This window comes from Carettochelys insculpta, unplaced genomic scaffold, assembly GCF_033958435.1.
Source record: "Carettochelys insculpta isolate YL-2023 unplaced genomic scaffold, ASM3395843v1 scaffold_0048, whole genome shotgun sequence".
NCBI lineage: Eukaryota > Metazoa > Chordata > Testudines > Carettochelyidae > Carettochelys > Carettochelys insculpta.
This window is the reverse complement of record NW_027439085.1, coordinates 59,141-77,500: the sequence shown is the minus strand read 5'-3', so window position 1 is coordinate 77,500 and position 18,360 is coordinate 59,141. Positions and strand designations below refer to the sequence as shown.

Below are 18,360 nucleotides of genomic sequence, written 5' to 3'. Positions count from 1 at the left end.
ACTTAGAAAATTTTTCTCTCCAGCCCGGGACCGGGGTTGACCTGTTGTCCCTGCCGGACTTAGAAATTTTTTCTCTCCCGCCTGGGACCGGGGTTGACCTGTTGTCCCTGCCGGACTTAGAAATTTTTTCTCTGCCGCCTGGGACCGGGGTTGACCTGTTGTCCCTGCCGGACTTAGAAATTTTTTCTCTGCCGCCTGGGACCGGGGTTGACCTGTTGTCCCTGCCGGACTTAGAAATTTTTTCTCTGCCGCCTGGGACCGGGGTTGACCTGTTGTCCCTGCCGGACTTAGAAAATTTTTCTCTGCCGCCTGGGACCGGGGTTGACCTGTTGTCCCTGCCGGACTTAGAAAATTTTTCTCTCCCGCCTGGGACCGGGGTTGACCTGTTGTCCCTGCCGGACTTAGAAATTTTTTCTCTCCCGCCTGGGACCGGGGTTGACCTGTTGTCCCTGCCGGACTTAGAAAATTTTTCTCTCCCGCCTGGGACCGGGGTTGACCTGTTGTCCCTGCCGGACTTAGAAAATTTTTCTCTGCCGCCTGGGACCGGGGTTGACCTGTTGTCCCTGCCGGACTTAGAAATTTTTTCTCTCCAGCCTGGGACCGGGGTTGACCTGTTGTCCCTGCCGGACTTAGAAATTTTTTCTCTGCCGCCTGGGACCGGGGTTGACCTGTTGTCCCTGCCGGACTTAGAAATTTTTTCTCTGCCGCCTGGGACCGGGGTTGACCTGTTGTCCCTGCCGGACTTAGAAATTTTTTCTCTCCCGCCTGGGACCGGGGTTGACCTGTTGTCCCTGCCGGACTTAGAAAATTTTTCTCTGCCGCCTGGGACCGGGGTTGACCTGTTGTCCCTGCCGGACTTAGAAAATTTTTCTCTCCCGCCTGGGACCGGGGTTGACCTGTTGTCCCTGCCGGACTTAGAAAATTTTTCTCTCCCGCCTGGGACCGGGGTTGACCTGTTGTCCCTGCCGGACTTAGAAATTTTTTCTCTGCCGCCTGGGACCGGGGTTGACCTGTTGTCCCTGCCGGACTTGGAAAATTTTTCTCTCCCGCCTGGGACCGGGGTTGACCTGTTGTCCCTGCCGGACTTAGAAATTTTTTCTCTCCAGCCTGGGACCGGGGTTGACCTGTTGTCCCTGCCGGACTTAGAAATTTTTTCTCTCCAGCCTGGGACCGGGGTTGACCTGTTGTCCCTGCCGGACTTAGAAATTTTTTCTCTCCAGCCTGGGACCGGGGTTGACCTGTTGTCCCTGCCGGACTTAGAAATTTTTTCTCTCCCGCCCGGTACCGGGGTTGACCTGTTGTCCCTGCCGGACTTAGAAAATTTTTCTCTCCCGCTCGGAACCGGGGTTGACCTGTTGTCCCTGCCGGACTTAGAAAATTTTTCTCTCCCGCCTGGGACCGGGGTTGACCTGTTGTCCCTGCCGGACTTGGAGCCCCAGGAGGGGATCGGCCACCAGGTCAACCTCCGCTGAAAGCGGCCACGGTTTACCTGGTGCCCGGGGAGCGAATCGGACACCAGGTCAACCTCAGCTGAAGCGGCCGGGGTTGACCTGCTGTCCCTGCCGGACTTAGAAATTTTTTCTCTCCAGCCTGGGACCGGGGTTGACCTGTTGTCCCTGCCGGACTTAGAAAATTTTTCTCTGCCGCCTGGGACCGGGGTTGACCTGTTGTCCCTGCCGGACTTAGAAATTTTTTCTCTCCCGCCTGGGACCGGGGTTGACCTGTTGTCCCTGCCGGACTTAGAAATTTTTTCTCTGCCGCCTGGGACCGGGGTTGACCTGTTGTCCCTGCCGGACTTAGAAAATTTTTCTCTCCCGCCCGGGACCGGGGTTGACCTGTTGTCCCTGCCGGACTTAGAAATTTTTTCTCTGCCGCCTGGGACCGGGGTTGACCTGTTGTCCCTGCCGGACTTAGAAATTTTTTCTCTGCCGCCTGGGACCGGGGTTGACCTGTTGTCCCTGCCGGACTTAGAAAATTTTTCTCTGCCGCCTGGGACCGGGGTTGACCTGTTGTCCCTGCCGGACTTAGAAAATTTTTCTCTCCCGCTCGGAACCGGGGTTGACCTGTTGTCCCTGCCGGACTTAGAAAATTTTTCTCTCCCGCCTGGGACCGGGGTTGACCTGTTGTCCCTGCCGGACTTGGAGCCCCAGGAGGGGATCGGCCACCAGGTCAACCTCCGCTGAAAGCGGCCACGGTTTACCTGGTGCCCGGGGAGCGAATCGGACACCAGGTCAACCTCAGCTGAAGCGGCCGGGGTTGACCTGCTGTCCCTGCCGGACTTAGAAAATTTTTCTCTCCAGCCTGGGACCGGGGTTGACCTGTTGTCCCTGCCGGACTTTGAAATTTTTTCTCTCCCCGCCTGGGACCGGGGTTGACCTGCTGTCCCTGCCGGACTTGGAGCCCGAGGAGGGAATCGGCCACCAGGTCAACCTCCGCTGAAAGCGCCCACGGTTTACCTGGTGCCCGGGGAGCGAATCGGACACCAGGTCAACCTCTGCTAAAGCGCCCGAGGTTGACCTGGTGCCCGGGGAGCGAATCTGACACCAGGTCAACCTCTGCTAAAGCGCCAGAGGTTGACCTGGTGCCCGGGGAGCGAATCGGACACCAGGTCAACCTCTGCTAAAGCGGCCGGGGTTGACCTGCTGTCCCTGCCGGACTTAGAAAATTTTTCTCTCCAGCCTGGGACCGGGGTTGACCTGTTGTCCCTGCCGGACTTGGAGCCCGAGGAGGGGATCGGCCACCAGGTCAACCTCCGCTGAAAGCGGCCACGGTTTACCTGGTGCCCGGGGAGCGAATCGGACACCAGGTCAACCTCTGCTAAAGCGGCCGGGGTTGACCTGCTGTCCCTGCCGGACTTGGAGCCCGAGGAGGGGATCGGCCACCAGGTCAACCTCCGCTGAAAGCGGCCACGGTTTACCTGGTGCCCGGGGAGCGAATCGGACACCAGGTCAACCTCTGCTAAAGCGGCCGGGGTTGACCTGCTGTCCCTGCCGGACTTGGAGCCCCAGGAGGGGATCGGCCACCAGGTCAACCTCCGCTGAAAGCGGCCACGGTTTACCTGGTGCCCGGGGAGCGAATCGGACACCAGGTCAACCTCTGCTAAAGCGGCCGGGGTTCACCTGCTGTCCCTGCCGGACTTGGAGCCCGAGGAGGGGATCGGCCACCAGGTCAACCTCCGCTGAAAGCGGCCACGGTTTACCTGGTGCCCGGGGAGCGAATCGGACACCAGGTCAACCTCTGCTAAAGCGGCCGGGGTTGACCTGCTGTCCCTGCCGGACTTGGAGCCCCAGGAGGGGATCGGCCACCAGGTCAACCTCCGCTGAAAGCGGCCACGGTTTACCTGGTGCCCGGGGAGCGAATCGGACACCAGGTCAACCTCCGCTAAAGCGCCCGAGGTTGACCTGGTGCCCGGGGAGCGAATCGGACACCAGGTCAACCTCTGCTACGGCGGCCGGGGTTGACCTGCTGTCCCTGCCGGACTTGGAAAATTTCTCTCCCCGCCTCGGACCGGGGTTGACCTGCTGTCCCTACCGGACTTAGAACATTTTTCTCTCCCCGCCCCGGCCCGGGGGTTAACCTCGGGGCGCACAGCTTCCCGGGTCTGACGTGCACGTCCTGTCACCTCCCGGGCCCGGCGTCCTCGTCCTCCCTTCCCCTTGGGCCGGCTCGGAGGAAGTTTTCCCTCGGCCCGGCCTCCGGGTTAATTGTTTGGGCCCGGCTGACTGAGGCCAGGCTGCTGACGCTAAAGCCCGGGGAGGCGGGGGCCTACGGCCATACCGGACCGAATGCCCCCGATCTCGTCCGATCTCGGAAGGTAAACCGTCCCGGGCCTGGCTAGTACCTGGATGGGTGACCGCCTGGGAATCCCAGGTGCCGTAGGCAGCTTTTGGCCCCAGCGGGGGTAGAGCGGGGCGTGTGTCTGCCGTGCGGGAGCAGGGAAGCCGTGAGGCCAAGGCGGCGCGACGGTCCTGGGGGGCGCTGAGGCCTTTCCCTCTGCCTGCCTGCGTGTCGGGGGCGGGGGGGCGGGCGAGGAAGCTTAGGCCCTCACCCGGTGCGGTGCGATGGCTTGGGTCGGGTCGGGGAGAGGGAAGAAAGCGTGTGTGGAGCGTTGGTGGGGCAGGTGTGTGTGTGGGAGTGCTGGGTGGGGCAGGCCGTTGAGGCGGTGGCGGTGGTGGTGTTTTTGGTGGGAGTGAGTTGGGGTCAGGTGGGTGTGGGGTCCCCCCCAGGGGGGGTGGATGGTCTGAGGGTTAAGGCTTGGAACGTGCGTCTTGGGGGACCGTGGGTGGAGGTTGTTGAGAGCGGGGAAGGCCCTGGGTCTCGGTTGTGGACTATTAAGCCCGGTGGAGGGGGACCGTGGGTGGAGGTTGTTGAGAGCGGGGAAGGCCCTGGGTCCCGGTTGTGGACTATTAAGCCCGGTGGAGGGGGACCGTGGGTGGAGGTTGTTGAGAGCGGGGAAGGCCCTGGGTCTCGGTTGTGGACTATTAAGCCCGGTGGAGGGGGACCGTGGGTGGAGGTTGTTGAGAGCGGGGAAGGCCCTGGGTCCCGGTTGTGGACTATTAAGCCCGGTGGAGGGGGACCGTGGGTGGAGGTTGTTGAGAGCGGGGAAGGCCCTGGGTCCCGGTTGTGGACTATTAAGCCCGGTGGAGGGGGACTGTGGGTGGAGGTTGTTGAGAGCGGGGAAGGCCCTGGGTCTCGGTTGTGGACTATTAAGCCCGGTGGAGGTGTTGCGTACGGTGGATGTAAGGGGGAGGGCGTATGAAGTGACTGAGGAGTGGGTAAGGAAACGGGGGGAAAAATTTGGAGGCGAAGGCGGCCGAAAAAGGGTGCGGTTGACCTGGTGCCCGGGGAGCGAATGGGCCACCAGGTCAACCCCCGCTGAAAGCAGCGGAGGTTGACCTGGTGCCCGGGGAGCGAATGGGCCACCAGGTCAACCCCCGCTGAAAGCAGCGGAGGTTGACCTGGTGCCCGGGGAGGGAATCGGCCACCAGGTCAACCTCCGCTGAAAGCGGCCACGGTTTACCTGGTGCCCGGGGAGCGAATCGGACACCAGGTCAACCTCTGCTAAAGCGCCAGAGGTTGACCTGGTGCCCGGGGAGCGAATCTGACACCAGGTCAACCTCTGCTAAAGCGCCAGAGGTTGACCTGGTGCCCGGGGAGCGAATCGGACACCAGGTCAACCTCTGCTAAAGCGGCCGGGGTTGACCTGCTGTCCCTGCCGGACTTAGAAAATTTTTCTCTCCAGCCCGGTACCGGGGTTGACCTGTTGTCCCTGCCGGACTTAGAAAATTTTTCTCTCCAGCCTGGGACCGGGGTTGACCTGTTGTCCCTGCCGGACTTAGAAATTTTTTCTCTCCAGCCTGGGACCGGGGTTGACCTGTTGTCCCTGCCGGACTTGGAGCCCGAGGAGGGGATCGGCCACCAGGTCAACCTCCGCTGAAAGCGGCCACGGTTTACCTGGTGCCCGGGGAGCGAATCGGACACCAGGTCAACCTCTGCTAAAGCGCCCGAGGTTGACCTGGTGCCCGGGGAGCGAATCTGACACCAGGTCAACCTCTGCTAAAGCGCCCGAGGTTGACCTGGTGCCCGGGGAGCGAATCGGACACCAGGTCAACCTCCGCTAAAGCGCCCGAGGTTGACCTGGTGCCCGGGGAGCGAATCGGACACCAGGTCAACCTCCGCTAAAGCGCCCGAGGTTGACCTGGTGCCCGGGGAGCGAATCTGACACCAGGTCAACCTCTGCTAAAGCGCGCGAGGTTGACCTGGTGCCCGGGGAGCGAATCGGACACCAGGTCAACCTCTGCTAAAGCGGCCGGGGTTGACCTGCTGTCCCTGCCGGACTTTGAAAATTTTTCTCTCCCGCCTGGGACCGGGGTTGACCTGTTGTCCCTGCAGGACTTAGAAATTTTTTCTCTCCCCGCCTCGGACCGGGGTTGACCTGCTGTCCCTACCGGACTTAGAACATTTTTCTCTCCCCGCCCCGGCCCGGGGGTTAACCTCGGGGCACACAGCTTCCCGGGTCTGACGTGCACGTCCTGTCACCTCCCGGGCCCGGCGTCCTCGTCCTCCCTTCCCCTTGGGCCGGCTCGGAGGAAGTTTTCCCTCGGCCCGGCCTCCGGGTTAATTGTTTGGGCCCGGCTGACTGAGGCCAGGCTGCTGACGCTAAAGCCCGGGGAGGCGGGGGCCTACGGCCATACCGGACCGAATGCCCCCGATCTCGTCCGATCTCGGAAGGTAAACCGTCCCGGGCCTGGCTAGTACCTGGATGGGTGACCGCCTGGGAATCCCAGGTGCCGTAGGCAGCTTTTGGCCCCAGCGGGGGTAGAGCGGGGCGTGTGTCTGCCGTGCGGGAGCAGGGAAGCCGTGAGGCCAAGGCGGCGCGACGGTCCTGGGGGGCGCTGAGGCCTTTCCCTCTGCCTGCCTGCGTGTCGGGGGCGGGGGGGCGGGCGAGGAAGCTTAGGCCCTCACCCGGTGCGGTGCGATGGCTTGGGTCGGGTCGGGGAGAGGGAAGAAAGCGTGTGTGGAGCGTTGGTGGGGCAGGTGTGTGTGTGGGAGTGCTGGGTGGGGCAGGCCGTTGAGGCGGTGGCGGTGGTGGTGTTTTTGGTGGGAGTGAGTTGGGGTCAGGTGGGTGTGGGGTCCCCCCCAAGGGGTGGATGGTCTGAGGGTTAAGGCTTGGAACGTGCGTCTTGGGGGACCGTGGGGGGAGGTTGTTGAGAGCGGGGAAGGCCCTGGGTCTCGGTTGTGGACTATTAAGCCCGGTGGAGGGGGACCGTGGGTGGAGGTGGTTGAGAGCGGGGAAGGCCCTGGGTCTCGGTTGTGGACTATTAAGCCCGGTGGAGGGGGACCGTGGGTGGAGGTGGTTGAGAGCGGGGAAGGCCCTGGGTCTCGGTTGTGGACTATTAAGCCCGGTGGAGGGGGACCGTGGGTGGAGGTGGTTGAGAGCGGGGAAGGCCCTGGGTCTCGGTTGTGGACTATTAAGCCCGGTGGAGGGGGACCGTGGGTGGAGGTTGTTGAGAGCGTGGAAGGCCCTGGGTCCCGGTTGTGGACTATTAAGCCCGGTGGAGGGGGACCGTGGGTGGAGGTTGTTGAGAGCGGGGAATGCCCTGGGTCTCGGTTGTGGACTATTAAGCCCGGTGGAGGGGGACCGTGGGTGGAGGTTGTTGAGAGCGGGGAAGGCCCTGGGTCCCGGTTGTGGACTATTAAGCCCGGTGGAGGGGGACCGTGGGTGGAGGTTGTTGAGAGCGGGGAAGGCCCTGGGTCCCGGTTGTGGACTATTAAGCCCGGTGGAGGGGGACCGTGGGTGGAGGTTGTTGAGAGCGGGGAAGGCCCTGGGTCCCGGTTGTGGACTATTAAGCCCGGTGGAGGGGGACCGTGGGTGGAGGTTGTTGAGAGCGGGGAAGGCCCTGGGTCCCGGTTGTGGACTATTAAGCCCGGTGGAGGGGGACCGTGGGTGGAGGTTGTTGAGAGCGGGGAAGGCCCTGGGTCTCGGTTGTGGACTATTAAGCCCGGTGGAGGGGGACCGTGGGTGGAGGTTGTTGAGAGCGGGGAAGGCCCTGGGTCCCGGTTGTGGACTATTAAGCCCGGTGGAGGGGGACCGTGGGTGGAGGTTGTTGAGAGCGGGGAAGGCCCTGGGTCCCGGTTGTGGACTATTAAGCCCGGTGGAGGGGGACTGTGGGTGGAGGTTGTTGAGAGCGGGGAAGGCCCTGGGTCTCGGTTGTGGACTATTAAGCCCGGTGGAGGTGTTGCGTACGGTGGATGTAAGGGGGAGGGCGTATGAAGTGACTGAGGAGTGGGTAAGGAAACGGGGGGAAAAATTTGGAGGCGAAGGCGGCCGAAAAAGGGTGCGGTTGACCTGGTGCCCGGGGAGCGAATGGGCCACCAGGTCAACCCCCGCTGAAAGCAGCGGAGGTTGACCTGGTGCCCGGGGAGCGAATGGGCCACCAGGTCAACCCCCGCTGAAAGCAGCGGAGGTTGACCTGGTGCCCGGGGAGGGAATCGGCCACCAGGTCAACCTCCGCTGAAAGCGGCCACGGTTTACCTGGTGCCCGGGGAGCGAATCGGACACCAGGTCAACCTCTGCTAAAGCGCCCGAGGTTGACCTGGTGCCCGGGGAGCGAATCTGACACCAGGTCAACCTCTGCTAAAGCGCCAGAGGTTGACCTGGTGCCCGGGGAGCGAATCGGACACCAGGTCAACCTCTGCTAAAGCGGCCGGGGTTGACCTGCTGTCCCTGCCGGACTTAGAAAATTTTTCTCTCCAGCCCGGTACCGGGGTTGACCTGTTGTCCCTGCCGGACTTAGAAAATTTTTCTCTCCAGCCTGGGACCGGGGTTGACCTGTTGTCCCTGCCGGACTTAGAAATTTTTTCTCTCCAGCCTGGGACCGGGGTTGACCTGTTGTCCCTGCCGGACTTGGAGCCCGAGGAGGGGATCGGCCACCAGGTCAACCTCCGCTGAAAGCGGCCACGGTTTACCTGGTGCCCGGGGAGCGAATCGGACACCAGGTCAACCTCTGCTAAAGCGCCCGAGGTTGACCTGGTGCCCGGGGAGCGAATCTGACACCAGGTCAACCTCTGCTAAAGCGCCCGAGGTTGACCTGGTGCCCGGGGAGCGAATCGGACACCAGGTCAACCTCCGCTAAAGCGCCCGAGGTTGACCTGGTGCCCGGGGAGCGAATCGGACACCAGGTCAACCTCCGCTAAAGCGCCCTAGGTTGACCTGGTGCCCGGGGAGCGAATCTGACACCAGGTCAACCTCTGCTAAAGCGCGCGAGGTTGACCTGGTGCCCGGGGAGCGAATCGGACACCAGGTCAACCTCTGCTAAAGCGGCCGGGGTTGACCTGCTGTCCCTGCCGGACTTTGAAAATTTTTCTCTCCCGCCTGGGACCGGGGTTGACCTGTTGTCCCTGCAGGACTTAGAAATTTTTTCTCTCCCCGCCTCGGACCGGGGTTGACCTGCTGTCCCTACCGGACTTAGAACATTTTTCTCTCCCCGCCCCGGCCCGGGGGTTAACCTCGGGGCACACAGCTTCCCGGGTCTGACGTGCACGTCCTGTCACCTCCCGGGCCCGGCGTCCTCGTCCTCCCTTCCCCTTGGGCCGGCTCGGAGGAAGTTTTCCCTCGGCCCGGCCTCCGGGTTAATTGTTTGGGCCCGGCTGACTGAGGCCAGGCTGCTGACGCTAAAGCCCGGGGAGGCGGGGGCCTACGGCCATACCGGACCGAATGCCCCCGATCTCGTCCGATCTCGGAAGGTAAACCGTCCCGGGCCTGGCTAGTACCTGGATGGGTGACCGCCTGGGAATCCCAGGTGCCGTAGGCAGCTTTTGGCCCCAGCGGGGGTAGAGCGGGGCGTGTGTCTGCCGTGCGGGAGCAGGGAAGCCGTGAGGCCAAGGCGGCGCGACGGTCCTGGGGGGCGCTGAGGCCTTTCCCTCTGCCTGCCTGCGTGTCGGGGGCGGGGGGGCGGGCGAGGAAGCTTAGGCCCTCACCCGGTGCGGTGCGATGGCTTGGGTCGGGTCGGGGAGAGGGAAGAAAGCGTATGTGGAGCGTTGGTGGGGCAGGTGTGTGTGTGGGAGTGCTGGGTGGGGCAGGCCGTTGAGGCGGTGGCGGTGGTGGTGTTTTTGGTGGGAGTGAGTTGGAGTCAGGTGGGTGTGGGGTCCCCCCCGGGGGGTGGATGGTCTGAGGGTTAAGGCTTGGAACGTGCGTCTTGGGGGACCGTGGGTGGAGGTTGTTGAGAGCGGGGAAGGCCCTGGGTCTCGGTTGTGGACTATTAAGCCCGGTGGAGGGGGACCGTGGGTGGAGGTGGTTGAGAGCGGGGAAGGCCCTGGGTCTCGGTTGTGGACTATTAAGCCCGGTGGAGGGGGACCGTGGGTGGAGGTGGTTGAGAGCGGGGAAGGCCCTGGGTCTCGGTTGTGGACTATTAAGCCCGGTGGAGGGGGACCGTGGGTGGAGGTGGTTGAGAGCGGGGAAGGCCCTGGGTCTCGGTTGTGGACTATTAAGCCCGGTGGAGGGGGACCGTGGGTGGAGGTTGTTGAGAGCGTGGAAGGCCCTGGGTCCCGGTTGTGGACTATTAAGCCCGGTGGAGGGGGACCGTGGGTGGAGGTTGTTGAGAGCGGGGAATGCCCTGGGTCTCGGTTGTGGACTATTAAGCCCGGTGGAGGGGGACCGTGGGTGGAGGTGGTTGAGAGCGGGGAAGGCCCTGGGTCCCGGTTGTGGACTATTAAGCCCGGTGGAGGGGGACCGTGGGTGGAGGTTGTTGAGAGCGGGGAAGGCCCTGGGTCCCGGTTGTGGACTATTAAGCCCGGTGGAGGGGGACCGTGGGTGGAGGTGGTTGAGAGCGGGGAAGGCCCTGGGTCTCGGTTGTGGACTATTAAGCCCGGTGGAGGGGGACCGTGGGTGGAGGTTGTTGAGAGCGTGGAAGGCCCTGGGTCCCGGTTGTGGACTATTAAGCCCGGTGGAGGGGGACCGTGGGTGGAGGTTGTTGAGAGCGGGGAATGCCCTGGGTCTCGGTTGTGGACTATTAAGCCCGGTGGAGGGGGACCGTGGGTGGAGGTTGTTGAGAGCGGGGAAGGCCCTGGGTCCCGGTTGTGGACTATTAAGCCCGGTGGAGGGGGACCGTGGGTGGAGGTTGTTGAGAGCGGGGAAGGCCCTGGGTCCCGGTTGTGGACTATTAAGCCCGGTGGAGGGGGACCGTGGGTGGAGGTTGTTGAGAGCGGGGAAGGCCCTGGGTCCCGGTTGTGGACTATTAAGCCCGGTGGAGGGGGACCGTGGGTGGAGGTTGTTGAGAGCGGGGAAGGCCCTGGGTCCCGGTTGTGGACTATTAAGCCCGGTGGAGGGGGACCGTGGGTGGAGGTTGTTGAGAGCGGGGAAGGCCCTGGGTCTCGGTTGTGGACTATTAAGCCCGGTGGAGGGGGACCGTGGGTGGAGGTTGTTGAGAGCGGGGAAGGCCCTGGGTCCCGGTTGTGGACTATTAAGCCCGGTGGAGGGGGACCGTGGGTGGAGGTTGTTGAGAGCGGGGAAGGCCCTGGGTCCCGGTTGTGGACTATTAAGCCCGGTGGAGGGGGACTGTGGGTGGAGGTTGTTGAGAGCGGGGAAGGCCCTGGGTCTCGGTTGTGGACTATTAAGCCCGGTGGAGGGGGACCGTGGGTGGAGGTGGTTGAGAGCGGGGAAGGCCCTGGGTCTCGGTTGTGGACTATTAAGCCCGGTGGAGGGGGACCGTGGGTGGAGGTGGTTGAGAGCGGGGAAGGCCCTGGGTCTCGGTTGTGGACTATTAAGCCCGGTGGAGGGGGACCGTGGGTGGAGGTTGTTGAGAGCGTGGAAGGCCCTGGGTCCCGGTTGTGGACTATTAAGCCCGGTGGAGGGGGACCGTGGGTGGAGGTTGTTGAGAGCGGGGAATGCCCTGGGTCTCGGTTGTGGACTATTAAGCCCGGTGGAGGGGGACCGTGGGTGGAGGTGGTTGAGAGCGGGGAAGGCCCTGGGTCCCGGTTGTGGACTATTAAGCCCGGTGGAGGGGGACCGTGGGTGGAGGTTGTTGAGAGCGGGGAAGGCCCTGGGTCCCGGTTGTGGACTATTAAGCCCGGTGGAGGGGGACCGTGGGTGGAGGTTGTTGAGAGCGGGGAAGGCCCTGGGTCTCGGTTGTGGACTATTAAGCCCGGTGGAGGGGGACCGTGGGTGGAGGTTGTTGAGAGCGGGGAAGGCCCTGGGTCCCGGTTGTGGACTATTAAGCCCGGTGGAGGGGGACCGTGGGTGGAGGTTGTTGAGAGCGGGGAAGGCCCTGGGTCCCGGTTGTGGACTATTAAGCCCGGTGGAGGGGGACCGTGGGTGGAGGTTGTTGAGAGCGGGGAAGGCCCTGGGTCCCGGTTGTGGACTATTAAGCCCGGTGGAGGGGGACCGTGGGTGGAGGTTGTTGAGAGCGGGGAAGGCCCTGGGTCTCGGTTGTGGACTATTAAGCCCGGTGGAGGGGGACCGTGGGTGGAGGTTGTTGAGAGCGGGGAAGGCCCTGGGTCCCGGTTGTGGACTATTAAGCCCGGTGGAGGGGGACCGTGGGTGGAGGTTGTTGAGAGCGGGGAAGGCCCTGGGTCTCGGTTGTGGACTATTAAGCCCGGTGGAGGGGGACCGTGGGTGGAGGTTGTTGAGAGCGGGGAAGGCCCTGGGTCCCGGTTGTGGACTATTAAGCCCGGTGGAGGGGGACCGTGGGTGGAGGTTGTTGAGAGCGGGGAAGGCCCTGGGTCCCGGTTGTGGACTATTAAGCCCGGTGGAGGGGGACTGTGGGTGGAGGTTGTTGAGAGCGGGGAAGGCCCTGGGTCTCGGTTGTGGACTATTAAGCCCGGTGGAGGTGTTGCGTACGGTGGATGTAAGGGGGAGGGCGTATGAAGTGACTGAGGAGTGGGTAAGGAAACGGGGGGAAAAATTTGGAGGCGAAGGCGGCCGAAAAAGGGTGCGGTTGACCTGGTGCCCGGGGAGCGAATGGGCCACCAGGTCAACCCCCGCTGAAAGCAGCGGAGGTTGACCTGGTGCCCGGGGAGCGAATGGGCCACCAGGTCAACCCCCGCTGAAAGCAGCGGAGGTTGACCTGGTGCCCGGGGAGGGAATCGGCCACCAGGTCAACCTCCGCTGAAAGCGGCCACGGTTTACCTGGTGCCCGGGGAGCGAATCGGACACCAGGTCAACCTCTGCTAAAGCGCCCGAGGTTGACCTGGTGCCCGGGGAGCGAATCTGACACCAGGTCAACCTCTGCTAAAGCGCCAGAGGTTGACCTGGTGCCCGGGGAGCGAATCGGACACCAGGTCAACCTCTGCTAAAGCGGCCGGGGTTGACCTGCTGTCCCTGCCGGACTTAGAAAATTTTTCTCTCCAGCCCGGTACCGGGGTTGACCTGTTGTCCCTGCCGGACTTAGAAAATTTTTCTCTCCAGCCTGGGACCGGGGTTGACCTGTTGTCCCTGCCGGACTTAGAAATTTTTTCTCTCCAGCCTGGGACCGGGGTTGACCTGTTGTCCCTGCCGGACTTGGAGCCCGAGGAGGGGATCGGCCACCAGGTCAACCTCCGCTGAAAGCGGCCACGGTTTACCTGGTGCCCGGGGAGCGAATCGGACACCAGGTCAACCTCTGCTAAAGCGCCCGAGGTTGACCTGGTGCCCGGGGAGCGAATCTGACACCAGGTCAACCTCTGCTAAAGCGCCCGAGGTTGACCTGGTGCCCGGGGAGCGAATCGGACACCAGGTCAACCTCCGCTAAAGCGCCCGAGGTTGACCTGGTGCCCGGGGAGCGAATCGGACACCAGGTCAACCTCCGCTAAAGCGCCCGAGGTTGACCTGGTGCCCGGGGAGCGAATCTGACACCAGGTCAACCTCTGCTAAAGCGCGCGAGGTTGACCTGGTGCCCGGGGAGCGAATCGGACACCAGGTCAACCTCTGCTAAAGCGGCCGGGGTTGACCTGCTGTCCCTGCCGGACTTTGAAAATTTTTCTCTCCCGCCTGGGACCGGGGTTGACCTGTTGTCCCTGCAGGACTTAGAAATTTTTTCTCTCCCCGCCTCGGACCGGGGTTGACCTGCTGTCCCTACCGGACTTAGAACATTTTTCTCTCCCCGCCCCGGCCCGGGGGTTAACCTCGGGGCACACAGCTTCCCGGGTCTGACGTGCACGTCCTGTCACCTCCCGGGCCCGGCGTCCTCGTCCTCCCTTCCCCTTGGGCCGGCTCGGAGGAAGTTTTCCCTCGGCCCGGCCTCCGGGTTAATTGTTTGGGCCCGGCTGACTGAGGCCAGGCTGCTGACGCTAAAGCCCGGGGAGGCGGGGGCCTACGGCCATACCGGACCGAATGCCCCCGATCTCGTCCGATCTCGGAAGGTAAACCGTCCCGGGCCTGGCTAGTACCTGGATGGGTGACCGCCTGGGAATCCCAGGTGCCGTAGGCAGCTTTTGGCCCCAGCGGGGGTAGAGCGGGGCGTGTGTCTGCCGTGCGGGAGCAGGGAAGCCGTGAGGCCAAGGCGGCGCGACGGTCCTGGGGGGCGCTGAGGCCTTTCCCTCTGCCTGCCTGCGTGTCGGGGGCGGGGGGGCGGGCGAGGAAGCTTAGGCCCTCACCCGGTGCGGTGCGATGGCTTGGGTCGGGTCGGGGAGAGGGAAGAAAGCGTATGTGGAGCGTTGGTGGGGCAGGTGTGTGTGTGGGAGTGCTGGGTGGGGCAGGCCGTTGAGGCGGGTGGCGGTGGTGGTGTTTTTGGTGGGAGTGAGTTGGAGTCAGGTGGGTGTGGGGTCCCCCCCGGGGGGTGGATGGTCTGAGGGTTAAGGCTTGGAACGTGCGTCTTGGGGGACCGTGGGTGGAGGTTGTTGAGAGCGGGGAAGGCCCTGGGTCTCGGTTGTGGACTATTAAGCCCGGTGGAGGGGGACCGTGGGTGGAGGTGGTTGAGAGCGGGGAAGGCCCTGGGTCTCGGTTGTGGACTATTAAGCCCGGTGGAGGGGGACCGTGGGTGGAGGTGGTTGAGAGCGGGGAAGGCCCTGGGTCTCGGTTGTGGACTATTAAGCCCGGTGGAGGGGGACCGTGGGTGGAGGTGGTTGAGAGCGGGGAAGGCCCTGGGTCTCGGTTGTGGACTATTAAGCCCGGTGGAGGGGGACCGTGGGTGGAGGTTGTTGAGAGCGTGGAAGGCCCTGGGTCCCGGTTGTGGACTATTAAGCCCGGTGGAGGGGGACCGTGGGTGGAGGTTGTTGAGAGCGGGGAATGCCCTGGGTCTCGGTTGTGGACTATTAAGCCCGGTGGAGGGGGACCGTGGGTGGAGGTGGTTGAGAGCGGGGAAGGCCCTGGGTCCCGGTTGTGGACTATTAAGCCCGGTGGAGGGGGACCGTGGGTGGAGGTTGTTGAGAGCGGGGAAGGCCCTGGGTCCCGGTTGTGGACTATTAAGCCCGGTGGAGGGGGACCGTGGGTGGAGGTGGTTGAGAGCGGGGAAGGCCCTGGGTCTCGGTTGTGGACTATTAAGCCCGGTGGAGGGGGACCGTGGGTGGAGGTTGTTGAGAGCGTGGAAGGCCCTGGGTCCCGGTTGTGGACTATTAAGCCCGGTGGAGGGGGACCGTGGGTGGAGGTTGTTGAGAGCGGGGAATGCCCTGGGTCTCGGTTGTGGACTATTAAGCCCGGTGGAGGGGGACCGTGGGTGGAGGTTGTTGAGAGCGGGGAAGGCCCTGGGTCCCGGTTGTGGACTATTAAGCCCGGTGGAGGGGGACCGTGGGTGGAGGTTGTTGAGAGCGGGGAAGGCCCTGGGTCCCGGTTGTGGACTATTAAGCCCGGTGGAGGGGGACCGTGGGTGGAGGTTGTTGAGAGCGGGGAAGGCCCTGGGTCCCGGTTGTGGACTATTAAGCCCGGTGGAGGGGGACCGTGGGTGGAGGTTGTTGAGAGCGGGGAAGGCCCTGGGTCCCGGTTGTGGACTATTAAGCCCGGTGGAGGGGGACCGTGGGTGGAGGTTGTTGAGAGCGGGGAAGGCCCTGGGTCTCGGTTGTGGACTATTAAGCCCGGTGGAGGGGGACCGTGGGTGGAGGTTGTTGAGAGCGGGGAAGGCCCTGGGTCCCGGTTGTGGACTATTAAGCCCGGTGGAGGGGGACCGTGGGTGGAGGTTGTTGAGAGCGGGGAAGGCCCTGGGTCCCGGTTGTGGACTATTAAGCCCGGTGGAGGGGGACTGTGGGTGGAGGTTGTTGAGAGCGGGGAAGGCCCTGGGTCTCGGTTGTGGACTATTAAGCCCGGTGGAGGGGGACCGTGGGTGGAGGTGGTTGAGAGCGGGGAAGGCCCTGGGTCTCGGTTGTGGACTATTAAGCCCGGTGGAGGGGGACCGTGGGTGGAGGTGGTTGAGAGCGGGGAAGGCCCTGGGTCTCGGTTGTGGACTATTAAGCCCGGTGGAGGGGGACCGTGGGTGGAGGTTGTTGAGAGCGTGGAAGGCCCTGGGTCCCGGTTGTGGACTATTAAGCCCGGTGGAGGGGGACCGTGGGTGGAGGTTGTTGAGAGCGGGGAATGCCCTGGGTCTCGGTTGTGGACTATTAAGCCCGGTGGAGGGGGACCGTGGGTGGAGGTGGTTGAGAGCGGGGAAGGCCCTGGGTCCCGGTTGTGGACTATTAAGCCCGGTGGAGGGGGACCGTGGGTGGAGGTTGTTGAGAGCGGGGAAGGCCCTGGGTCCCGGTTGTGGACTATTAAGCCCGGTGGAGGGGGACCGTGGGTGGAGGTTGTTGAGAGCGGGGAAGGCCCTGGGTCTCGGTTGTGGACTATTAAGCCCGGTGGAGGGGGACCGTGGGTGGAGGTTGTTGAGAGCGGGGAAGGCCCTGGGTCCCGGTTGTGGACTATTAAGCCCGGTGGAGGGGGACCGTGGGTGGAGGTTGTTGAGAGCGGGGAAGGCCCTGGGTCCCGGTTGTGGACTATTAAGCCCGGTGGAGGGGGACCGTGGGTGGAGGTTGTTGAGAGCGGGGAAGGCCCTGGGTCCCGGTTGTGGACTATTAAGCCCGGTGGAGGGGGACCGTGGGTGGAGGTTGTTGAGAGCGGGGAAGGCCCTGGGTCTCGGTTGTGGACTATTAAGCCCGGTGGAGGGGGACCGTGGGTGGAGGTTGTTGAGAGCGGGGAAGGCCCTGGGTCCCGGTTGTGGACTATTAAGCCCGGTGGAGGGGGACCGTGGGTGGAGGTTGTTGAGAGCGGGGAAGGCCCTGGGTCTCGGTTGTGGACTATTAAGCCCGGTGGAGGGGGACCGTGGGTGGAGGTTGTTGAGAGCGGGGAAGGCCCTGGGTCCCGGTTGTGGACTATTAAGCCCGGTGGAGGGGGACCGTGGGTGGAGGTTGTTGAGAGCGGGGAAGGCCCTGGGTCCCGGTTGTGGACTATTAAGCCCGGTGGAGGGGGACTGTGGGTGGAGGTTGTTGAGAGCGGGGAAGGCCCTGGGTCTCGGTTGTGGACTATTAAGCCCGGTGGAGGTGTTGCGTACGGTGGATGTAAGGGGGAGGGCGTATGAAGTGACTGAGGAGTGGGTAAGGAAACGGGGGGAAAAATTTGGAGGCGAAGGCGGCCGAAAAAGGGTGCGGTTGACCTGGTGCCCGGGGAGCGAATGGGCCACCAGGTCAACCCCCGCTGAAAGCAGCGGAGGTTGACCTGGTGCCCGGGGAGCGAATGGGCCACCAGGTCAACCCCCGCTGAAAGCAGCGGAGGTTGACCTGGTGCCCGGGGAGGGAATCGGCCACCAGGTCAACCTCCGCTGAAAGCGGCCACGGTTTACCTGGTGCCCGGGGAGCGAATCGGACACCAGGTCAACCTCTGCTAAAGCGCCAGAGGTTGACCTGGTGCCCGGGGAGCGAATCTGACACCAGGTCAACCTCTGCTAAAGCGCCAGAGGTTGACCTGGTGCCCGGGGAGCGAATCGGACACCAGGTCAACCTCTGCTAAAGCGGCCGGGGTTGACCTGCTGTCCCTGCCGGACTTAGAAAATTTTTCTCTCCAGCCCGGTACCGGGGTTGACCTGTTGTCCCTGCCGGACTTAGAAAATTTTTCTCTCCAGCCTGGGACCGGGGTTGACCTGTTGTCCCTGCCGGACTTAGAAATTTTTTCTCTCCAGCCTGGGACCGGGGTTGACCTGTTGTCCCTGCCGGACTTGGAGCCCGAGGAGGGGATCGGCCACCAGGTCAACCTCCGCTGAAAGCGGCCACGGTTTACCTGGTGCCCGGGGAGCGAATCGGACACCAGGTCAACCTCTGCTAAAGCGCCCGAGGTTGACCTGGTGCCCGGGGAGCGAATCTGACACCAGGTCAACCTCTGCTAAAGCGCCCGAGGTTGACCTGGTGCCCGGGGAGCGAATCGGACACCAGGTCAACCTCCGCTAAAGCGCCCGAGGTTGACCTGGTGCCCGGGGAGCGAATCGGACACCAGGTCAACCTCCGCTAAAGCGCCCGAGGTTGACCTGGTGCCCGGGGAGCGAATCTGACACCAGGTCAACCTCTGCTAAAGCGCGCGAGGTTGACCTGGTGCCCGGGGAGCGAATCGGACACCAGGTCAACCTCTGCTAAAGCGGCCGGGGTTGACCTGCTGTCCCTGCCGGACTTTGAAAATTTTTCTCTCCCGCCTGGGACCGGGGTTGACCTGTTGTCCCTGCAGGACTTAGAAATTTTTTCTCTCCCCGCCTCGGACCGGGGTTGACCTGCTGTCCCTACCGGACTTAGAACATTTTTCTCTCCCCGCCCCGGCCCGGGGGTTAACCTCGGGGCACACAGCTTCCCGGGTCTGACGTGCACGTCCTGTCACCTCCCGGGCCCGGCGTCCTCGTCCTCCCTTCCCCTTGGGCCGGCTCGGAGGAAGTTTTCCCTCGGCCCGGCCTCCGGGTTAATTGTTTGGGCCCGGCTGACTGAGGCCAGGCTGCTGACGCTAAA

The 18,360-nt window shown here is 63.5% G+C and overlaps 4 non-coding genes across 4 annotated transcripts; all 4 read left to right on the top strand.

The window, feature by feature from the left end:
* The first annotated feature begins 3,763 nt into the window (after nucleotides 1-3,763).
* LOC142006283 (5S ribosomal RNA) lies at nucleotides 3,764-3,882 on the top strand. Its single transcript, XR_012643389.1, has one exon. It is a non-coding gene; the product is annotated as a 5S ribosomal RNA (ribosomal RNA).
* A 2,298-nt stretch (nucleotides 3,883-6,180) lies between these two features.
* LOC142006282 (5S ribosomal RNA) lies at nucleotides 6,181-6,299 on the top strand. The gene has a single exon (XR_012643388.1). It is a non-coding gene; the product is annotated as a 5S ribosomal RNA (ribosomal RNA).
* Nucleotides 6,300-9,195: 2,896 nt separating this feature from the next.
* LOC142006281 (5S ribosomal RNA) lies at nucleotides 9,196-9,314 on the top strand. Its single transcript, XR_012643387.1, has one exon. It is a non-coding gene; the product is annotated as a 5S ribosomal RNA (ribosomal RNA).
* A 4,471-nt stretch (nucleotides 9,315-13,785) lies between these two features.
* Nucleotides 13,786-13,904, top strand: LOC142006280 (5S ribosomal RNA). Its single transcript, XR_012643385.1, has one exon. It is a non-coding gene; the product is annotated as a 5S ribosomal RNA (ribosomal RNA).
* Nucleotides 13,905-18,360: the final 4,456 nt, after the last annotated feature.